This window comes from Pinus tabuliformis, chromosome 5_2, assembly GCF_031772625.1.
Source record: "Pinus tabuliformis cultivar Carrire ecotype Pingquan chromosome 5_2, CPIR1, whole genome shotgun sequence".
NCBI lineage: Eukaryota > Viridiplantae > Streptophyta > Pinopsida > Pinales > Pinaceae > Pinus > Pinus tabuliformis.
The window spans coordinates 384388836-384413749 of record NC_142306.1 but is presented as its reverse complement, the minus strand read 5'-3'; the positions used below and the strand labels follow the sequence as shown (position 1 = coordinate 384413749).

Here is a 24914-nt window from a genome sequence, read left to right as displayed (position 1 = left end):
AGTAAGTGTTTTGATGCTTCACATGAATGATGTCTATCAACTTTTACCAACTATTTATTTTAGGTAAGTATAATATTATTAAAATATTTGCTCTTGGTACCGTATATCATATTTGACCGAATAAGCTCATAACAATAACCCCTCAAAAGGCATTTATAGTTTGTGTACTTTTTATATTGATACCTGTGTCTATTTTGAAATAAGGCTTTTTGAATTTTAATTTAATTATCAAGAAATAATAGGTGGATGATAAATGGCTTAAATATATCTCAAAGTTAATTATGCCCCTTTTACATTTCAATTCAGCTAGTACACCTATATAAATTATATACTTGGTGAACATGCAAAACCATCAAAACACATGCTTCATTATATATTTCATATCGTGAACAATAAAAAAATCACAAAAATTAATTAAATTATGAAGTTAATATTAGTATTTATTAACATCATAGATCCATCTTTACTCTGGATCTACCAAGCCCCGAGAGGGATCTCTATGCTAGTTGGCATATAAAGATATTTGATCCCTCTTGACTATTAGTAGATCGAGAGTAAAGATGGATCTATGTTGGTTTAATTACCCCCTTTAAATAGGCTACATTCCACGTGAATACCATGGGTCAATACCATGTGGCATCTTTAGTTTTATTAATATTAATATTAGGATTAATAATGTTTTTTTCATGGTGTTAATAATAATTTGACCCATGGCATTTGGCACATAGGCTTCACCTAAATAAAACCTCTTTTTTGAGTATTCATAAATATAAAGTGAATTTGGAGTAAATATAATTTTTTTATTTAATTATTTATCATACCTCATTTATTTATATTTTTATTAATTTACTATACCTCTTTTATAAATGTGGTATTTGGCCCATAGGCTTCACCTAAATAAAACCTATGTTTTTAGTCTCCTTATATATAAAGAGGTTTATGGTGTAAATATAAAAAAAGGTTTTATTTATTTACCATACCTCTAGTTTATTTATATTTTTATTTATTTACCATACCTTTGGAGTAAGTATAGAAAGAGGTTTTATTTATTTACCATATCTCTAGTTTATTTATATTTTTAATTATTTACAATACCTATTTTTTGAGTGTTCATAAACCTCCTTATATTTTAAATTTATATTCTATTTATACATAATAACAATTAGATTGATTTCTAAATAGGGTTTAAATGTTAAACATTACATGTTAAATGTTTAAGTTTACATTTTCTTTTACATTTATATTTCCGTTTACACATGTTTATGTGAGATCTACCTATATATAAATTTAAAGAAATAATATATGAGTTAAACATATATAAATTTAAAAGAAACTTGTAACACTATTTTTAACGATGAAAATTTACCCCATCTTTGCCCTTGAAATTCTTAACATGTAAATAGGTTTTGTTAGCGTAACCATGGACCCCAGATTACTAATACCACATGTCCAAACAACCATAAATCTTATTCATATTACACATGTTCATATGAATTTTTTTAATTAATAAACTCAATTAAAATGGAAGAAAAAACATAACGACTTGCCATATAAATCTCAACCTTCTATTTATGACTACTACTAAGAATATTTTATGGAGTTTAAGTCTCTACCATGTATCTAATAATTATGATAACTAAATTAAAATTCTTCTATTCCAAAACAGATGCACTTATCTACATAATTGAAAGTTGTTATAAAATTAAATTAAATCTATCTATCTATCTATCTATCTATAGACAATTAAAAATTAATAAAATGTTAAGGTAATAAAAATAACAAAATTCAATTTTTAATATTTTGATTATGCTATTAACTTTTGAATAATTTTTGTTACAATACCATGGGCTAATATCATGGTTTATCAATACGAGATTCTCAAAAACCATAACTTATTTCACAATGAAAATATTTTATAACATTGTGATAAGAATCTTCACCATGGATATTCACCTTAACTTGTGAATGATATTTGTTACAATGCCATGGGCCAATACCATGGCTTATCAATACCACAAACCCAAAAAATATAACTTACTTCACAATAAAAATATTTAATAACAATATGACAAGATTCTCAATCATGGATATTCAGCCCCACTTTACCATGGATATTATTAACTTGTAAATATATTTTTTTACAATACCATGAGCCAACAGCATGACTTATCAATATCACATTCCCAAAAAACATAACTTATTTTACAATCAAAATATCATATAACAATATGACCCGATTCTTAACAATGGATATTCACCCACACTTTTCCATTTATATTAAGAACTTGTGAATATGCTTTGTTACAATGCCATGGGCCAATACCATGGCTTATCAATACCTTATACCGAGAAATCATAGCTTATTTCCCAATCAAAATATTTTATAACAATATGACAAGATTTTTAACCATGGATATTTTCCCCCACTTTATCATGGATATTATTAACTTGTAGATAGGCCTTGTTACACTAACACATACCCTGGCTTATCAATACCACATGCCTAAAAACGATAACTTATTTCCCAATCACAATATTCTATAAAATATTTTATTTTAATTTAAATTTATGACATTTTTTTAATTGAATTTAAAACAAAAAAGGTTCTAATTACTTTTGAGATATATCTAAACCCTTTATAGTCATGACTACTAAAAATATTCTCATATAAATTAAATCAACTTTTTAATAAAATAAAAAATGTGAATACTTTTATATATAAATATGTGAAATTTATATATAAAAGTATTAATCCAAGATATAAGTTTGATATTTTACAACCAATTGAGGTATAAACAAAATACAATGGACCAAATTTAAGAGATAGGGGGAGAATGGGAAGATAGAGAGGGAGGGAGAGGAGAGAGAGAGAGAAAGTGACAAACTTGGAGGGAAGAGATAAAGCGGGTGATGGGGGATATATAGAGGGAAGGGGGAGAGAAAGGGAGACATAGGAAGGAAGAGGGAGAGGAATCAAGAGAGGGAATGAGAGAGATATGGAGGCTGAAGGGGAGAGAGGGGGAGGGAAGAAGAAAGACACAGAGGGAGAAAGGGAGGGAGAGAGAGTAAGGGAGAGGGAGATATATAGATACAAAGAGAGAGAGGGAACAAGAAAGAGACACATAGATATAAATATAGATATTATATAGTATTATATAACCATCCTAGATCCATCTTAAACTCGGATCTATCAAGTGATGAGAGGGATCAAATATCTCGAGGTGCAAACCTTTCCTCAAGTTTTACAATAAAAAAGGTTTTCACCTCGAGATATTTGATCCCTCTCGACACTTGATGGATCCTGGGTTAAGATGGATATAGGCTGGTAATAATGAAAATAATTTCATAGTTCAGTGGAGGGAAGTTATTTGTAGACATCTCAAGTCTATTGCAGAGTTTAGTGGAGGTCTTTTCTCCTATCTTGTTGGTGGAATTTAGAGCAAAAGCTCTATATAAGAAAGGAAAATTACGGAAACTTTGGGATAATCGTATTCTAGATGATGATGATGATATTAAACCCTAGTTAACACAAAGAAAATGATAGCAATTACATTCAATGATCCAGTAAAAGAACAAGCATAGGTACCCCTTGTTCTAGCCAATGAAGCACATTGCATTGAGAAAATGACGTCCTAGTCTCCAACCAAGTAGGAAAACTAGCAAGACCAAGAAGATTGTGAATTTGATGGGGTATTATTGAAGGATCTAGCAATTGGATTGGAGGATGCAATGACCTCTTCAATGAGGAAATAAATATCTACTGACATGTCACTTTATTTACGCATTCATGGAAAACTTGTACAACTGAATAGGTTAGGGTGCATATGAGATGAATCATTGGAGTCTCGTGCAAAATGAGAAACCTTTGATGTTGAATATTTTCCTCGAGCAGCCCTTAACTATAATCTTAATTTGGATAAGGCTATAAAGAAACAAATTTTCATAAAAGAAAAAATGCATCTCCTTAATGTACGATGGAGATTTGAGTTCAAATCTTGTAGGGGGTGTCGTGTTGTTCATTATATCTCCCCTACAGGTCAGAATTATTATTCTCTTTTATAAGCATGTTTGTCATTGAAGCACGAAAAGAAATTTAGGGCGTAATATATGGAAATCATGGCAATAATGTGTAGGTGATAACAAGTCAAGAAAATTATTCTGATGGTGTTTCTTCATTTCCTCCTCTACAAAAAACTTGGGCATAGGCTCCAAGAAACATGTTTTCAAATTTTGTATGTCCAAAGAGGTCAAGGAGGGTCTATAGTTCTAAGGAAGTAGTAAAAAATGAAAACAACAATAATGAAATTGTTGACGATGCTTTCAAAACTAACATAGGACTAAAGCAACAAATATTTAGGAGACAACAAATGCATAATTGTGTCAATAAGAGGATACATGTTTAAGAGGAAATGTTTCCTCTTACAGAAAAATATACTAGGATAAAGGAATATACCTTTGAATCGGAGAGATTTTGCCAGAAAAATGTGATGAGAAGTGAAAGTACACAAGGACCAAAAATAAAAAATCAATTGCACAATGTGATCATCCTGACAATAGATGGAAACCAAAATCCTTGGTGCATGGAAAATCTAGTGTCTTTAACCAGATTTCTCCAAGCAACTCTATAGGAACAAACTCACACGAGTCTGGATCGAAATGACCGACCCCTTCCTTCAGACATCAAGGATGTGAAGGTCATGTTTCTCCATTCTTGGTCGAACTCTGAGCTCCTCACTTTGGAGGCAATGGAAGTGATGTTAAAGAAGAGCGTATTTTTCCAATATAAGAACTTCAATCTATGTCGTCATAGGATGAGAGGGCACCTGGACAACTTCCTCATAGTTCAAATCTTACAGATGACAAAGAGCCTTTGCAACCTCACTACATTTTAGCTTCTCGATGAGTAGATGAATATAACTCTCCTAGAGAAGCAAGGCCTGAGAATGAGAGTAGAAATAAATGGAAGAGACGTTCAACCAGCATGGACAATGAGGAGGGGAGGTACGCTTCATTTTTCAATGACATTAAGAATGGAAATGGTCAAAGTATTTCTCCTGAACCAAGAGAATACATGGGAGAGAGATCAGAGGGTGCAAGAGGAAAATAAAAAAGTTATGAGCATGATGGAGGTCAAAGTATTGATGGTGTCTCTGTTGGGTTGTGCTATATTCTTTCCATGACTACCCCATGCACGGTGGGGTAGTAGCCATGTCTGTATGTTGCATGTTTCATCGGGCACTGCCAGGGGGTCACAAGGGTGGTGGTTGCCCCCCGATGTGAGGGGGCCATAGCCCCCTTGCATGGGGAAGCGCCATGGGAAATTTTTTTTAGACACTATATTAGGTGGGTTGACCTATCTATGTTTTTTGCACAGATTTCTCACATGGTTTTGGGCATGTTGCTTTTCTATCCATGGTATTTTGTAGATTTGGCCAAGGGAACTATGGTTATGTTGTAATTCAAGGTTAATGGATTGGGGTTTACAAATTCTTTGACATGTATATATATGTATTTTAACATTGAAAGGAACATAATGAAAATCAATCTCGTAGTCTCAGATTTGTGATCTAGGGGAAAATCTTTGTGTACACCTATTTCATGTTTTATGCTCTTTCCACTATTTATTTTTTATTTTTATAATTTTCATGCAGGTAATTTATGTACAATGTTAAAGCCTACATTTCATATGCGAGTTGTTTTGGCTCCAAGGGGATGCCCTTTCCGTTGAGGGGTTTCGTGCTCAGGCCTGTGGTAGACCCTGTTCAGTGAGAGATTCGTGTGATCGATTCTTGTGGTTAAAGAAGATAACAAGCAGTGGAAAGATAAAGATCAAGAAATTTAATGGTGAAAGTTTTGATTTGTGGAAACTCAAGATGGAGGATCTGCTGGTAGATAATGATTAGTGGATCACAGTCGATCTGTGTACTAAACCAAAATAAATGTTAGTTGAAAACTGGGAAAAGTTGGATTGGAAGGCAAAGAGCACAATACGATTGTGTGTCTCAGATTAAGTATTGCTTAATGTATCAGGGGAAGCTTCGACGAAGGCTTTGTGGGACAATTTAGGGACATTGTACCAATCTAAGTCTCTGGTTAATAAACTTTCCTACGAAAGAAGCTCTATAAACTCAAGATGAAAGATGGAGACTCGGTGAAAGAGAATCTGAATGCATTTAATATTGTGGCAATATAGTTATTATTTGTTGATATTAAATTTTTAGATGAAGATAAGTGCATCATTTTGTTGTTTTCTCTACCAAATTCGTGGGATCGTCTGGTTGTTGCAATAGGTAACAATGCTACTTCCTTGCAGTTTGGTGAAATAGTCTCATCCTTACTGTCAGAGTAGATGAAATAGGAAAATATGGAGGGCCAGAATGGTGATGCCTTGTCTATATGAGGACGATCCCACACTAGAAACAAAAATAAGTCCTTGAGTGGGAGATATAAATCTAGAGGGACTTCTAAATATCTAGGAAAACATATAAAGATGTGTTGGAAATGTGGAAAGCAAGGGCATTTGAAAAGGGACTATAAATCTAAATCCCTTGAGAAAGGAAAGCGATATGATGATGCTCCTTCTCCAGATTATTTTTGTACTACATAAATGACACGATCAAATTCATTCAATGAAATAGATGGAATTATTTCCAACATCTTATATGGGTTTTCTTTTCTACTCCAGAAATGATGATCAAATTCATTTAATGAAATAGTTGGGATTATTTTACAACCACCTTCAAAATCTTCTAGGTTTTGAAAAAATTTAATAATGTTTGGAAATATTGAGAGAAATTGATTAACATAAAAGCCTTGGTGGCTGGGTTTACTTTGGGAATTTATTTGCAGACAACTGAAGTCTATTGCATAGTTTAGTGGAGGGAAGTTCTTTATAGACATCTGAAGTTTATTTCAAATTTTAGTGGAGTCTTTTTTCATATCTTGTTGGTGGATTTAGAAGAAAATCTCCTTATAAGAAAGGAAATCTATGGCCACTTCGGGATAGTCGTATTCTAGATGATGATGATGATGATATTGAACCCTAGTTAACACAATAAAAAAATTAATGGAATTCAAAGAGCCAAAAAAAAGAACAAGAATAGGTACCCCTTGTTCTAGCCAATGAAGCAGATTGTATTGAGCAAATTATGTCCGAGTCTCCAACCAAGGAGGCAGACTGGAAAGACCAAGAAGATTGTGAATTTGATGGGATATTATTGGAGGATCTAGTAGTGGATTGGAGGATACAATGACATCTTCAATGAGGAAAGAAATATCTAGTGACATGTCGCTTTATTTAGGAATTCATGGAAAACCTGTACAGGTGAACATGTTAGGGTGCATATAAGATGAATCATGGGAGTCTTCTACAAAAGTAGAAACCTTTGATGTTGAATATTTTCCTCGAGAAACCCTTAACTATTATCTTAATTTGGACAAGAATGTAAAGAAACAACCTTGCATAAGAGCGAAAGTGCATCTCAAATATTTGAGTTCAAATCTTGTAGGGGATGTCATGGTGTTCGTTATATCTCCCCTACAAGTCAAAATTATTATTCTCTTTTAAAAGCATGTTTGGCATCGAAGCAGCAACAAAACATTCAAGGAGTAATAGATGGAAATCATGATGATAATGTGGAGGGGATAACAAGTTAAGAAAATTCTTTTGGAGGTGTTTCTTCATTTCCTCCTCTGCAGAAAACTCGGGCATGGGCTGTAAGAAACATGTCTTCAAATTCTGTATGTCAAAAGAGGTCAAGGAGAGTCTATAGTTCTAGGGAAGTAGTAAAACATGAAAACAACAATAATGAAATTGATGAGCATGTTTTCAAAACTGACATAAGACTAAAGCAACAGGTATTTAGGAGATAGAAGATGCATAATTGTGTCAATAAGAGGATACATGTTTCAGAGCAAACATTTCCTCTTACAAAAAAATATACTTGGGTAAATGAATATACCTTTTAATCAACGAGGTTTTTCCAGAAAAATATGATGAGAAGTCTAAGCGCACAAAGACCGAAACTCAAAAAGACAAGACGATGTCTATTAATAGTTTATGCAATTAGTAGTAGAAATAATAAAGTTGTTCTATAAGATTTTCTTGAAGGTTAGAAACGTAAGAAAGAAAGACAATGCCCCACTATGAAAAGAAATGTTGAAAATTCATGGAAGTGGCTGATAATATGCACAAATTGTCTCAGAGCCCTAGAAAAGAAAAATCAACAACATAATGTGATCATGTTGACAATAAATGGAAACCAAAATCCTTGTTTTATAGAAAATCCATTTTCTTTAACCAAATTTCTCCAAGCGAATCTGAACATAGGAACTCACATGGGTCTGGATCAAAAGGACCTACCCCTTTCCTCACACATCAAGGGTGTGAAGATTCTGTTTCTCCACTCTTGGTGAAACTCCCAACTCCTCACTCTAAGGGCAATGGAAGTCATGGCAAAGAAGAGGATATTTTTCCAACAGAAGAACTTCAATCTATGTGATCAAAGGATGAGAGGGAAATTGGACATCTGCCTGAAATTTTGAAGCTTTAAGATGAGGAAGAGCCTGTACAACCTTGCTACATTTTACTACATTTTAGCTTCTCGCTAGGCAGATGAATATAACTATCCCAGAGATGCAAGGTCTGAGAATGAGGGCACAAAGAAATGGGAGAGACACTCAGCCAATATGGATAGTGAGTACGGGAGGTACTCTTCAGAGTGCAGTGACATTAATCATGGCAGTGGTTAGAGTATTTCTCTTGAACTAGGAGAATACGTGGGAAAGATATCAAAGGGTGTAAGCGGAAAATCAAAATGTTTCAAGGATGATGCAGGTTAAGGTATTGGTGGTCTCTTGGGGAAGGATGATGTAAGAAGAGATGAACAATATGAATTGGAATTGAATCAATGAGAGCTTATGGAACCGGATGATGGAAATAATAGCGAAGATGATAATATTGGACAACCGCCTAAATCGAAGTTTCATGATGAGCCCAAGACCTCAATTTAACTTGAGTGTCCACTCCCACAACGAATGATTGATATGATACGAGGTTGTAAAACTGTTGATGAATTTGAGAGGGCTACCAAGATAGATGCGGGCACATATGGAGTTGTCTACAGATCGGAGAATAAGAAAACTAGGGAGATAGTCACTCTGAAAAAGGTAGAAATCGAAAAAGAGAGAGATGCATTTCAAATGACTCATCTAAGGGAGATAAATGTCTTTCTATCATTCCATCACTCATTGGTTGTTGATGTAAAGGAAGTAGTGGAAGGAAGAAACTTGGACAACATTTTTATGGTGATGGAATACATGGAGCATATCTAAAAGCACTAATGGAAACCATGAAAAAGTCTTTCAGCTATAGCGAAGTTAAATGTTTGATGTTGTAGCTTTTTGAGGGTGTTAAATACCTTCATGATATTTGGGTTCTAGATAGGTACAAGTTCCTTATGTTACTCTTACATTTTGTTAGGATATTCCGACACATAGGAAATAGTTAAGTATAACTTGGTCTAGTGTAGAGTTAGGTAAAGTTTGTTTATTTACTATTACTTTTGTAACCTAAAATCCAACGGTCATGATATGTAGTGATCCGATGGTTCAGTATCTCCTCGGTATTACCGACACTTGATCCATGGCTTAACACCTGATTGGTCCATGATCTCTATTTAAAGAGCATTGAGGGTCATTTGTAGGGAAACCGTTCATGAGAGAAGCTTATGTAAATTTTCATTATTTTATTAATAAATTGCCTGAAGTGGCCGCGTTGGCTCAGGTCGTGGACTGTTTCCCTCTTTGAGGGTTTTAACCACATCAACAATACTGGTGTATTGATCTATGATATGTCCTTTGGTTTTTTGTCTCAGGAACTTACCCTGCAAATTCCTGCATGGCATCAGAGCTATTTGAGGGCCGCATCCATTGGTGATCCAAATCTGTAGCCGGTAGAACTGCATTTAGTTGTCGTTTCCTAGATCTATTGTTACTGACTACTTTCGGGCCGAGAGGACTAATCTATTGTGTTAGGAGAATCTGTTCTAGTGAGGAATCCCTTTCATTTGATGTGAAAATGTTTTCAATAGGCCTAGCTACGTCACTTTTAAGATCTGGAGGTATACAGTTTTTATTTGCAGTTTTTAGTTATTTTCTCTCTGTTTATTTCAGTTTATTAGCTCTTTGTTTTTTTCTTTACTGGATCTATACCTTTCATTTCTGCGTATGCTCATTGCGCCACGACTCTATGCGATCTGGGCAAATCAGAAACTGAAAGGAAGGATTTTTCTCATGCGTATGCCCTTTTCCACCGCACCTCAGTGTCATCTCGGAAAATCAGAAACATTGAGGAAAATATTTAGTTTCTGGCTAAAGGTAACTTCAAGCTGTAAGGTTTGTTTTTTTTGTATGTCCGTGTTGGGTTTCATGTTTTTTGTTTTGTAGAGAAAAAAGAGCTTTCTCAAGTAAGCATGCACCCCAAAGCTTCAGTGACTAAAAAAAAAAAAAACCCTTCCTCTTTTTCGAAAATTACTAACCTTTTAATATAGCTCACTTGGTCCAAAGCTACTTTATGAGAATAGAGGTCTTGAGTTCAAGTCTTTATTTTTGTTGAGCTAATTAGATTAAGTTTGGAAAGGGGGCATTTTTTTTTTAAATATAACATTATCATTCATTTCTGCACATTCCTGCACTTTGTTGGCATCTTCAACAACTTTTCTTCAAAAAGACATAACTTCTTCATTCGGAAGCCGTTTTCAGAGCCGTTCTTTTTTAATCAGCCTAATTTTTTGAGATCTTTCCATTGGAAGACTTAATTTCAACAGATACAGCTTTAGTTTCTATCAAAATGGAAATTCCATGCCAAGTTATTATTGACAGCACCAACTACTTCGAATGGTGGTCCTACATTGTGGATTTACTTAGAAGTAGAGGTCTTTACAGAATAGCCTCAGGCCAAGAAACCAAACCGAAAGATGAAGATAAGTTAGCGAAATGGGAAAATAGGCAAGATAAAGCACGTGGATTGATAGGGATGTCTATTTCTCCAGACCTTAGATTCCATATCGCAAAACTTGATACTCCTAATGAAGCAATGAAATAGATCACTAAAGTTTTTGGAATTAAAAATGAACTTAGAGCACATCAACTCGAAAATGAGTTGCTTACATTGGACCCCAATAATTTTTCTTCCATTGAAGATTTTTTGTCCAAGTTTAATACCCTTAGACTTCTCTTAGAAGGTGTTAAGGTTAAGAAATAATATGGTAACCTTATCTATTCCATTTTTACTAAGTTGGGACCAGCCTACTCTGTGATTGTTTCCACCTTCCATTCTACAAGAGAAGCCTTCATTTCTCAAGGACAATACTATAAATCCCCTTCCTTTGATGCCTTTTCTGATTCTTTAATAAGAGAACAAGAAAAAATCTTACATCTTGGTCTTCTTAATCTTGGAAACTCTTCAAAGAAAGCCTTAGCCACCGAGCAGCAACCAAATTCAAAGAATCCTAAGAAACCATATCCTAAAAAGAATGGTCCTAAAGCAAATAAGTGTCCTAAGCCATTTCAGTCTCAAAATGAAAAATCATTTCAACAAAATGATAAGGCAAATAAAAACAAAGGGAAGAAGACTGATAGACATTGCCACTTTTATAATCGAGATGGCCACTTAGAATCCAAATTCTTTAAGAAGATGGAAGCCTTGGAAGCAGCAATGAAGAAGCATAACATCCATTTGGAGCACTCAACAACTTGAACTTCATCTTCAGGAATAACACTTTCTACATGTTGTTGTTAAGCATCTTGGTCTGGATATGCACTAAATGTATCTTATTCTTCTCATTCTCATGAGTGGCTCATTGATTCTGGAGCTTCTTACCACATGGCCAAAAACAAAGCCATGTTTTCTTCTTTAAATGATTGTAACACCAAAAATATATATGTTGGTGATGATAGATCTCTTAGTGTTGTAGGGACTGGAACAGTTCATATAGACAATGGTCAGTTCAATGATGTATTATGTGTTTCAACCTTATCCTGCAATCTTTTATCTGTATATCAGATAACTCATTCAGGTGAAGGTAAAATCGTTGAATTTTCACCTCATGATGTTGTAATTATGGACCTAAGATATCCTAGACAAATTTTAGCTACTGGCATTGCTGATGACTCTACAAGGTTGCGTAAGTTTAACAACTTTGGGTCATCGAGTCTTCTCTTAGTATTTGTTGCTCATAATGATGATGTGAGCAAACTTTGGCATGAGCGATTTGGTCACTTAAACTATCACTCTCTTCAGAATCTATGTAAATAAAATATGGTGACAGGTCTTCCAATGGTATCTTGTAGAGATGGTGTTTGTTCTGTATGTGTACACAGAAAACATCATCAGGATAATTTTGAAAAATTTGCCTCTTGGCACGCCTCAGCCCCTTTAAATATTGTGCATAGTGATTTATGTGATCCACTTCTAGTTGTTTCATTCTCTGGCTACAAGTATTTCTTAACTTTGATTGGCGATTTCTCCAGACGCACTTGGGTATACTTCTTGAAACTCAAGAGTGAAGTATTTAACATGTTCTTGGCCTTTAAGGCCTTTGTCGAAAAACAATCTGGATGTCAAATTCTTAAGCTAAGATCTGATAATGGCGGAGAATATGTTAACAACAAATTCATCAACTTTTGCACAGAGAATGGAAATCAAATTAGACATACTCTTCCATATACTACATAACAAAATGGTATAGCTAAAAGGAAGATTCGCACCTTAAGGAAACGGCTAATTGTATGCTTCAATCTAAAGGAATTAGTCTTATTTTTGGGCAGAAGTAATTAACTATGCAAAGTACATAATAAATCACACTCCTACTAAGGTTTTAAAGAATATCACTCCAGAAGAAGCATGGAGCTCAATTAAACTAGATGTAAGTCACTTTCGTGTTTTTGGAAGTGAAGAATGGGCCCACATTCCAGATGAGAAACATAAATATTTAGAACCTAAGAGTGAAAAATGTATTTTTGTTGGATATTTTGAAGATTTCAAAGGATAGATACTTATTCCACTTAGGTCCAAAAATGTTATCATTAGAAGAGATGTAAAGTTAGATGAAAATATATCGGCCTACGAGCCTAGTTCGGTGGATGTGCCACCTCTCTTTATCCCTTCTACTTCTGAAAATATTTCTTCTTCAGATGATGACAGCGAGGATGGCAATCCTCCCCCACCTTCTCAGGATCCTCCTTCAGCTTCTCAGCTTTCAAAATGGGTCCGTGTTACTCGGGATGCAGCAGGTGCTCTTGTCGGTGATCCTACAGATCAGCGACATACACATTCTCAGTTCGATAGAGCATCTTCTTTACTAGCTCAAGATTTAGCTAATTATGATCCTGACACCATTACAGAAGCTTCAGGCCATCCATATTGGGATGCAGCTATGAATGAACAATATCGTTCATTATTGGCAAATGATACATGGGATCTTGTTCTACTTCCAAAGGGATGAAAACTTGTTAGATGCAAATGTGTTTATAGAACCAAGTATGGACCAGATGGAAAAATTGATAAACATAAACCTCGTCTTGTTGCTAAGGGTTCTTCACAAGTTGAAGGCATTGGCTATACTGAAACCTTCTCCCCTATTGCCAAAATGAACTCTATCTGCCTTGTTCTTTCCCTTGCTGCCTCTTTCAAATGGGAATTCCATCAGATGGATGTTAAATCTACCTTCTTGCATGGGGACTTGCATGAAGAAATCTACATGGAACAACCTATTGGCTTTATACAAATAGACTCCAGCCTTGTATGTTGGCTTACGAAATCCCTTTATGGTATCAAGCAAGCCCCTGGAGCTTGGTATGCCAAAATGGATAGCTTTCTTTTAGATACTGGATTTTCTAGATATCATTATGATAATACTTTCTACACCAAGAAAGTGGGCAAGTCCCTTATCATTCTTGTTCATTATGTTGATGATATTATCCTTACTGGTAGTGATCCCAACCTTATAGACCATGTGAATTTCAGCCTTAAAAGGAGTTTGAAATGACAAACTTATGACACTTGCATTATTTTCTTGGTCTTCAAGTCTTGCAATCCAAGCAAGGTATTTCCCTTTCCTATTCCAAGTATGCATGTGATATTCAACACCATTTTCACATGGAAGACTGTAAGCCAGCCCCTTCTCACCTTCAGTCTAGAAATAAACTTTCAGTCACTTGTACTTCCCCTGAAGTTGATGCTACCTTATATCGTCAACTTGTAGGAAATTTTTTTTATTTGACCCATACTCATCCCGACCTTTCCTTTGTTGTTGGCCTTATTGCATGATTTATGCAAAGCCCACATGAAAGTAATTGGAAAGCAGCTAAAAGAATACTTCATTATGTTCGAGGTACAGTTCCATTTGAGATTCATTATAGTGCAGAAGCATCTCCTCTATTTGTTGGTTTCACTGATTTTGATTGGGTTGGTGACCCGGATGATCAGAAGTCTACTGCAGTTTATGTGTTCACTCTTGGTTCAAGACCTATTACATGGGTTTGCAAGAAACAAAGTTCCATTTCTCTTTCTTCAGCAGAGGCAGAGTATTGTGGTTCTATAGAAGCTAGTAAGGAAGCCTTGTGACTTCGTCAGATCCTGTCAGAGTTTGGATTTCAACAGCAACATCCGACTACACTTTGGTGTGATAATAAAAGTGCCATTCAACTATTCAAACATCTAGTCCAACATTAGCGGAGCAAACACATTGAACTGCACATGCACTTCATCAGAAAGCTCATTCATGACCATGTTCTTCAAGTGCAATATTGTTCATCAGATGATCAATTTGCAGACATCTTTACAAAGGTTCTCACAGAGGTGAAGTTTACTAAACTTTGATTTATGGTTGGACCTCAGGAAGTTGTCAGTAAGGGGGGATAGGCTCTAATGCCTCCTTCCTTCTCCTATTGTGTCATATTTGTACATCCTTCAATCATATCCCAAGTTGTTCTTAAGGGGGGATGTTAGGATATTCCTACACATAGGAAGTAGTTAAGTATAACTTGGTCTAGTGTAGAGTTAGGTAAAGTGTGTTTCTTTACTATGTACTTTTGTAACTTACAATTTGACGGTCACGATATCCGACGGTTCATCCTCTCCTTGGTATTATCGACACTTGATCTGTGGTTTAACACCTGATTGGTCCATGATCTCTATTTAAAGAGAATGGAGGGTCATTTGTAGGGAAACCGTTCATGAGAGAAGCTTATGTAAATTTTCATTCTTTTATTAATAAATTGCCTGAAGTGGTCGCATTGGCTCAGGCCGTAGACTATTTCCTCTTTGAGGGTTTTAACCACGTCAACAATACTATTGTATTGATCTGTGATCTATTTGTGAGTGGTGTCCTTTGGTGTTCTGTTTGAGGAACTTACCTTGCAAATTACTACGCATTCTCTATTGTTTTTGAATGATGCGTATTATGCATGCCATGTGTGCCCTTGATTTTTTTTGTTAGGTGTTTTCTTCGTCTATTTATCGAAGATAACATACAAGGAGCATTTTGTCCATGCCCGTTGTGCAATTGATATATTTTTTTATGTTATTTCTTTGTCTATTTATCGAAGATAAGATACAAGGAGACTTATAGATTTTTTATGGAAATCGACGCTGAATGTAGCTATCTACTTTGTTTATTTTTTCTAGGGACTTGAAGACTTCAAAGCTTCTTCTAATCAATTGTGGTGAATTGAAGATATGTGACTTTGTTGTCACCTTATGGTAGCTTAATAATTTTTTTAATATATAGTTGTGTGGCTTGAATGTTGATTGCTTGCAATACAAAAGCTTGTTGAACATTTAATTTTTCATTTATTGACCATACCAAATAGAATTTTCAACATTTTTAATTTACTAATGTTGATCCTTTGTCACTAATTTCTTGCGGATATGAAAAATAGTAAGCTAGTAAAAAATTATTTACTTTAGTGTTCATTAAGTGCTGGATTATTTTTATACTCCATAAATGAAACGATAAAATTCAGTTAATGAAATAGATGGAACTATTTCAAACATCTTCTATGTGTTTTATTTTCTACTATAGAAATGACGATCAAATTCATTTAATGAAATAGTTGGGATTATTTTTCAACCACCTTCTCAAGCTTCTGGGTTTTGGAAAAATTTAATAGTGCTTGAAAATATTGAGAGAAATCGATTGACCTAAAACCCCTGGTGGTTGTGTTTCCCTTGGGAAGTTCTTTGTAGATATATGAAGTCTATTTCATTGTTTAGTGGAGGGAATTTCTTTGTAGGCATCTAAAGTCTATTGTAGAGTTTAGTGTAGGTGTTGTTTCCTATCTTGCAAGTGGATTTAGAATCAAATATCCTTATAATAAAGGAAATTTATGGCCACTTCAGGATAGTCGTATTCTAGATGATGATGATCGTATTGAACCCCAAGTAGCACAGAAAATAATAAAATAGGATTCAAAGAGCCAGAAAAGAACAAGCACATGTACCTCTTGTTCTAGCCAATGAAGCAGATTGTACTGAGAAAATTTTGTCTGAGCCTCGAACAAAGGAGGCACACTGGAAATACCAAGAATATTGTGAATTTGATGGGTTATTATTAAAGGATCTAGGCACTGGATTAGAGGATGCAATGACCTCTTTAATGAGGAAAGGAATATCTAGTGACATGTCATTTTATTTAGGCATTAATGGAAAACTTGTATAGCTAAACAAGTTAGGATGCATATCAGCTGAATCACGGGAGCCTCCTGTAAAGGAGAAACCTTTGATGTTAAATATTTTAATTGAGCAACCCTCAAATATAATCTTAATTTTGACAATATTGTAAAGAAACAAACTTACGTAAAAGAGAAACTGCATCTCCTTATAGTAGGATGGAGATTTGAGTTCAAATATTGCAGGGTGTGTCATGATGTTTGTTATATCTCCCCTATAGGTCATAATTATTATTCTATTTTGATATCATGTTTGGCATTGAAGCAGAAAAAAAATATTCAGGGAGTAATAGATGGAAATCATGATGATAAAGTGGAGGGAGTAACAAGTCAAGACAATTATTTTGGGGGTGTTTATTAATTTCCTCCTCTACAGAAAACTCGGGCATGGGCTATAAGAAACATATCTTCAAATGGTGTATTTCTAAATAGGTCAAGGAGAGTCTATAGTTCTAGGGAGGTAGTAAAAAATGAAAACAACAATGATGAAATTGTTGAGGATCCTTTCAAAACTAACACAGCGCTAAAGCAATGAGTATTTAGGAGATAAAGGATGTATAATTGTGTCAATAAGATAATACATGTTTCAGAGGAAAGGTTTCCTCTTATAGAAAAATATACTAGGGTAAAGGCATATACCTCTGAATTAAAAATATTTTTCCAAAAAAATGTGATGAGAAGTGCAAGTGCACAAGGACCGAAACTCAAAAAGTCAAGACAAGGTCTATTAGCAATTTCTGGAATTGGTAGTAGAAAGAATAAAGTTGGTTTATAAGGTTTGCTTGAAGGTTAGAAACATAAGAAAGGAAGACCATGCCCCCTTATGAAAATAAATGTGGAAAATGCATGGAAGTGGTTGAGAAGATGCAAAAACTATCTCAGAGCATTAGAAATAAAAAATCAATTATACAATGTGATCATGTTGACAATGGATGGAAACCAAAAGCCAAATATAAAAAATCAACTGCACGGTGTGATCATGTTGACAATGAATGGAAACCAAAAGCCTTGTGTGCCAGTAATATATAGATATATTGTGTGAGCATCATGTTAGAAAATTATATATTACGGAGCAATGGAACACATAAAATATTGCAGAAATATAAACACAGAAAACGCACAAAACAAGAGAGACACAGATATACGTGGTTCACCCAGTTTGGGCTACGTCCACCCCGAACAGCCAGTCCTTCCTTTTTATTATCCAGCAAAATGAAGATACACAACCTACAACAAATCCGCTGTAATATCCTCTGTTTTCTCTCACAGTCTCACCTCTCTGTTTCTCGCTCACAGAATACACATCTATCACACAGCCTCAAATACAATGCCCTCATACAAAGAGAGGGGTTGCCTTCTAGGGCAAAAAACCCTAAACTAAACATAAGTTCTACCGTCAGATCATCCGCCTAATGAACGGCCCAGATTGACTAGAAATTACTATACTTTTACAAGGCAATTTTACATTTATTTTTGGCTTTGGGGGCACTGCCCCCGAGCCCCCGCCAGGGGACCGCTGGCCCCCGGACCCCCAAACCGGGGGGATGGGCGCCCCTGGAACCCCGCGGGGGGAACAAGTCCCCCCCGTACCCCCTCGCGTGGAGGGGTGTACAAAACTTCATGGGGTATACATCTGGCTGAAACAAAGACCTCTGAACAATCATGCTCCACACACAACAATCTCCCACTTAGAGAATGATTGTAGCAACTCAACCGCTGCTTCATTTGCTAGACAATGACTCCTCTTTGGACCTAGCTGTTTCTCATCTTCATCGTCATCCTTGAAGACCAATTGAAACTGAGCATGTTCTCAGTTTCTCCCTGGTTACAACTTTTGTTAGCATATCTGCAGGATTCTAGCTAGTGTGTATCTTTTCCAGCTTCAACTCTCCATCCTCCCCACTTCTAGTCAATGTGGGACTTTGGTCGTATACCCAACAATCCTCCCCTCGAACAAAGGACCATTGAGCCTCCCCTGAAACGATTATCCATCCATCCACTCTCTACCAACCAGGATTCTCCGCTCCAATGTGTTGGAAGCACACGCCTTACATGGAAGCACCACCTGCCTCGAGAGCTTGCTATTCTCAGGTCAACTCGTCTTCATCGTGTTGGGACCAGGACATGTCCATGAAGAATCCGGAGCACACCGCCTGTCTAACTGAGCTCATCCATGGATCCCATCGTGATATTACCGGGGCCCACCACCTTCGTTCGACATTCTGAGAATTCATCCACTTGGCTAACTTCGGGGCATGGCTCTGATACCAGTTATTAGAAAATTATATATTACAGAGCAATGGAACACATAAAATATTGCAGAAATATAAACACAGAAAACACACAAAACAAGAGAGACATAGATATACGTGGTTCACCTAGTTTGGGCTACGTCCACCCCGAACAGCCAGTTCTTCCTTTCTATTATCCAGCAAAATGAAGAGACAAAACCTACAGCAAATCCACTGTAATATCCTCTGTTTTCTCTCAGAGTCTCACCTCTCTATTTCTCGCTCACAGAATACACATCTATCACACAGCCTCAAATACAATGCCCTCATACAAAGAGAGGGGTTGCCTTCTAGGGCAAATAACCCTAAACTAAACATAAGTTCTACTGTCAGATCATCCGCCTAATGAACGGCCCAGATTGACTAGAAATTAATATACTTTTACAAGGCAATTTTACATTTATTTTGACCCCCGCGGGGGGGACAAGTCCCCCCCGCACCCCCCCACGTGGAAGGGTGTACAAAACTTCATGGGGTATACATCCAGCTGAAACAAAGATCTCTGAACAATCATGCTCCACACACAACAACATAACATGAAACATGGAGCTGTATGCCAAAAAATTCTGGAAACTTTCCAAAAAACATACAAATTAACAAAAAGAGTTTATTATCATGTGACAATTGGAGACAAAAAGAAATTTAAATCAAGATGGATGTAAAATTTGTGCATAGATCTTCCTATTTGATATGTAAGAGATAATCAAATATGCTAATTCACATCATTTGAGGAAGATATAAATAAAATAGATTCAGTTTTCAAAAGTGAGGAATGGGATTAAAAAATTGAAAAGAACATAGATATAGTTGTTTAGAATTTAATCAAATAGGCTAATTCACATCATTTGAGGAAGATATAAACTAGAAAGATTCAATTTTCAAAAGTGAGGAATGGTATTAAGCAACTGAAATAAACATAGATATAGTTGTTGTAGAATTTAATTAGATAGGATAATTCACATCATTTGAGGAATATATAAACTAGAAAGATTCAATTTTCAAAAGTGACGAATGGTATTAAGCAATTGAAGTAAACATGGGTATAATTGTTGTAGAATAAATTGGGGAGGAATTTAAGGTCACAGAAAATCATTTTGGTTGATATAATTTCCATGGGCTCTATTGCAACAGAAAATGACAGCAAAACATTACAACCATCCCACCAGACTACCAAGAAAAAGGACTTTAAAAAAACAGACTTGGGCATAGTGATACAAACAACTGACATGAAAGATGATTCAGGGATGACTATTGATTCGAGACTATATTGTAAGTATCACCGATAATTTTACAGAAATAACTTTGTATTAGGGTAAAAAATCAAAAAAATAGATAGCATAAAAGGATATTATGGTTGGGTATAAGCAGTGGGTTGTGTCTGGGCCTTGAGCTTTGCCCATTCAGAGTCATTTTCCAATATTTTAGTGGGAAATATGTGCATAAATTTTTTTATTATGTGATCCGCAACCCCTTCTTGCTTCCATAATTAATATTCTAAATGATCATAATTTCTAAAATATTAATGTTTTCTAGAAAAAGGGAATAAAACAAAACTGATGTTGCAAGTACAATGTTCAAACTACTAAGAATTCCCTCAATTTTCATATTGCAACACAAATCAATAGGATAACGAAAGGGGAGTTCACTTTACTTTTTACACCATGTTATTTCTCTCACTGAAATTATAACATAACACATCTCTCTTGATTTATGCTCTTTCTCCATATGTTATTTCCTTACGATGTTCCTTTGCAACATTTGGTGCAATTGTTAGTTTATAACAGTATGAAAAAATCTTAACCATGAATATTCACCCCCACTTTACTATAGATATTGTTAACTTGTAAATGGGATTTTTTATAATACCTTGGGCTAGTAAAATGGCTTATCAATAACACATACCCAAAAAATATAACTTATTTCACAATCAAAATATTTTATTACAATATGAAAATATTCTCAATCATGGATATTCACCCCCACTTTACCATGGATATTATTAACTTGTAAATTGACTTTCTTAAAATACCATGGGCGAACACCATGTCTTATCAATACCACATTTTCAAAAAACATAGCTTATTTGAGAATCAAAATATCATATAACAATATGACAAGATTCTTAACCATGGATATTCACCCCCAATTTTCCATTTATATTATGAACTTGTGAATATGATTTGTTACAATGCCATGAGCCAATACCAAGACTTATCGATATTTTATACCCAAAAATCATAACTTACTTCACAATAAAAATATTCTATAACAATATGAAAATATTTTTAACCATGGATAGTTAGCCCCAATTTACCATGGATATTATTAACTTGTAAATAGGCCTTGTTAGAATACCAAGGTAAAATACCCTCGCTCATCAATACAACATGCTCAAAAACCATAACTTATTTCACAATCAGGATATTTTATAAAATATTTTGTTTTAATTTAATTTCATGAATTTTTTTAATTGAATCTAAAATGAAAAAGATTCTAATTAATTTTGAGATATATCTAAACCCTCTCTCCTACCACATGCCCAAAAACCATAACTTATTTCACAATCATAATATTTTATAAAATATTTTATTTTTATTTAATTTCATTACATTTTTTTAATCGAATATAAAATGAAAAGGATTCTAATTAATTTTTAGATATATCTAAACCCTCTCTCCTCGTGTCTACTATAAATATTCTCATATAAATTAAATCAAAGTTTTAATAAAATAAAAGTGTGAACACTTTTATACATAAACATGTGAACTTTATATATAAAAGTATTAATCCAAGATATAAGTTCAAAATTTTACAACAAATTAAGGATTTTTAATTTAGATAGTTTATTAAACACAATAAAATGGTCCAAATTTAAGAGATAGTGGGGTGGGGGTGGAAGTGGGGCCTAGTGACAAAGCTGGAGGGTGGTGTGAGAGAGAGTGATGGGGGGGGGGAGAGAGAGAATGGGAGAGAGAGGAGAGAGGAAGAGATATAGGGGGAGAAGGGGAAGAGAGAGAAGGAGAGAGAAAGGGAGATAGTGACAGAGTTAGAGGCAAGAGAGAAAGTGATGATGGCGGTATAAACAAAGGGAAGGGAGACAGAGGAATGAAGAGAGAGAGGACTCAAGAGAGAGAAGGAGAGAGATGGAGTTGGAAGGGGAAAGAGGGGGAGGGAAGAAGAAAGACATAGAGGGAGAAAGGTCGAGAGAGATAAGGAGTGACAAGGAAGAGATGGTGAGAGAGCAAGGGAGAGATATATAGATAGATATGGAGAGAGAGTGGATGTTTTGGGGGTGAGATAGAGAGAGGGAATAAGAAAGTGAAACATAGATATAAATATAGATATTATATAGTATTATATAACCATTATAGAGCTATGCTAAACTTGGATCTATAAGTGCTGAGAGGGATCAAGTCTCTTCAGCCTTTCCTCAAGTTTTACACTTAAGAAAAAGTTTGCACCTCAAGATAAGTTCTCCCTTTTGGTGTTTGATAGATCTGGGGTTAAGATGGATCTAGGCTCGTAATAATAATAATAATAATAATTCCACTGAGAGATGTTGTAAGGTTATTTTATTTTATGTGATGCTATGTTATGTAAACATTTTGACTAGGTCAAATTAGATAAGAATACAAATAAATGTAAACTATAATTAAAAAAATAAATGAAATTACTAATTATAATTATTAATTCAAACCTTTTGATTACATCAAATCAAATGGAATTAAAAATATAAATTTAATTAAATTAATAATTATAATGATAAATTATTAATAATTAAACCGTCCTAGGTCGATCTTAAATTTGGATCTACCAAGTGTCGAGAGGGGTCAAATATCTTGAGGTGAAAACTTCTTTTAAAGTGAAAAGAAATTTGATCCCTCTTGGTGCTTGGTATGTCCAGAGTTAAGATGTTTCTATGTTAGTAATAATAATTTGTATGAGGTAGAATCATCCTATTATTAAATCACACTTACTATATGTTTATCAAATTTGTTCTAGGGAGAGTTTCAAATAACAAATATTAGATTATTGAGTTTGACTTTCTTTTGAAATGAAAATAGAAAATGAAGTAAAAAAATGCAAGTCTTGGGTGTTTCTAAACTTGTGATAGATTATGTTACCCAAAAGGATTTGGTGGGTAATGTTAAACCTAAACCCATCCTTAGAGACATCAAGCATTCTTTTATTTATTTTGAGTGGGTGTCGTTTAATGATATCATTCACAAATTGAATAAAAACTATTCTCCTTCTAAAAAGGATATGTCACTGCTAGATGGTACAATAGGCCTTTATGTTTTCATTGATGTGGAGGAAGTTGAGACTATAAACTCTTTTCTGTAATGGATGCAGAAATTAATGTTTTGAGAGGTGATTATAAGGATTCCTAAATCATTGTCCATGATGAGCTTGATGAATGTATAGGCTGAAAATTCAAGGTGGTGTGAGAAGTTTTATTGTATAGGTAAGATTATGATAAATTTATCAAAGTATGGTTGTAGAGATACAAACACATATATATTCATTATCCCCGATATATAATATTTTTTCCAATAATAATAATGACAATAATAATAATTTAGTATGTTTTTGTAGGTGTTGGCATAACCGCTAACTACTTATGTTTCATAGATTCAAATATAGAACTGGCTATAGTAGGTATGTATCTCAACATTTATTTTACTTTACATTGTTATTCATTTTTAAGGATAACTTGGTTTAAGAAAGACTCATTAAAATATTTTCTTAAATTAATTATCCTTCCAATAATGTTAAATACTTTTAGAATTAATTTTGATGCAAAAATAATCTATTAACATAATAAATAAATAAATTGATTTAGTTTTTAGTTACTTTTTTCTTTATATAATAACTTAAAGTGGATGTTGAAATAATTTATTGGTATTGAAATGTTTGTAAATGTTACTATAAATTACATGTTGATGACATAATAATTTAAACATCCCTCTTATACCAATTTGCAAAAAATGTATTGCAACAAACATTAATTCTTTGTTCAATAGAACCTTTTTTCTTTCATTCTTTTTAATCAAATATTTTTCATTTCCTAATATTTATAAGAAAACAATATTACTACTTGCTTTGGTTTGTCAGTAGAGACGTCGATTAACAGAAAAACTGAAGTTGTTTCAACATTTAAAATTGACAAAGTGTAAGGATATCAAAATTACAAAATGTTTTGCTTAAGGCATTTAGCTTGCTATTACCACTATAAATTGAATGCTAAGAAACCAACATGGAAACTAATAAAAGGAAAATTTAAACCATCATATAGTCTTGGGGATTCTAAATTTTTTAATGTAGCTGGCTCAGTGTTGCCCCTAGTGAGCAACATGGGTTTGGAGGGATTCTCAGGTTGTTTAAATTGGAAACTAGAGCCAAATTCCACTTTGGAAAAATCATATGATGGAGATGATGATTGCATTGAATTCTTCTTTTCGAGAGCCATACTAAAATTGACATAAAGATAATCAAATTTGGACAAGAGAAAGTGTACTTATGAAGAAAAGCCCACACATGCACATTAGAAAAGGTCGAACCTAATGGTAAATTGGTTACCCTTGGAAGCCTATAAATACAAGTGACCTTGATTGAGGATGTTTTCGATTATAGATGTATAGAAAAGAATTACATGTAAAATTGCAGCTTAACACAAAAAGGTGCACATAAGAAAAGAAGAAGTAAACACATAAAAGGCACAAAAGAGGACACCAAGGCTTGATAATGGAGTTCGTCCAATTCAGACTACGTCTCTAGGCCCAGCTCAATAATGGGGAGGCCTTTCTTATTAAATGGCATGAAAGAACAAAATTACATTCATCAAACTGTCCATAAGAGGCTTATACCTCCAATCTACAAGATGGCGTGTTA

The 24914-nt window shown here is 34.4% G+C and overlaps 1 pseudogene; it reads left to right on the top strand.

Moving 5' to 3' along the window:
• The first annotated feature begins 3765 nt into the window (after positions 1 to 3765).
• Positions 3766 to 15767, top strand: LOC149159088 (uncharacterized; annotated as a pseudogene).
• The last annotated feature ends 9147 nt before the right edge of the window (positions 15768 to 24914 follow it).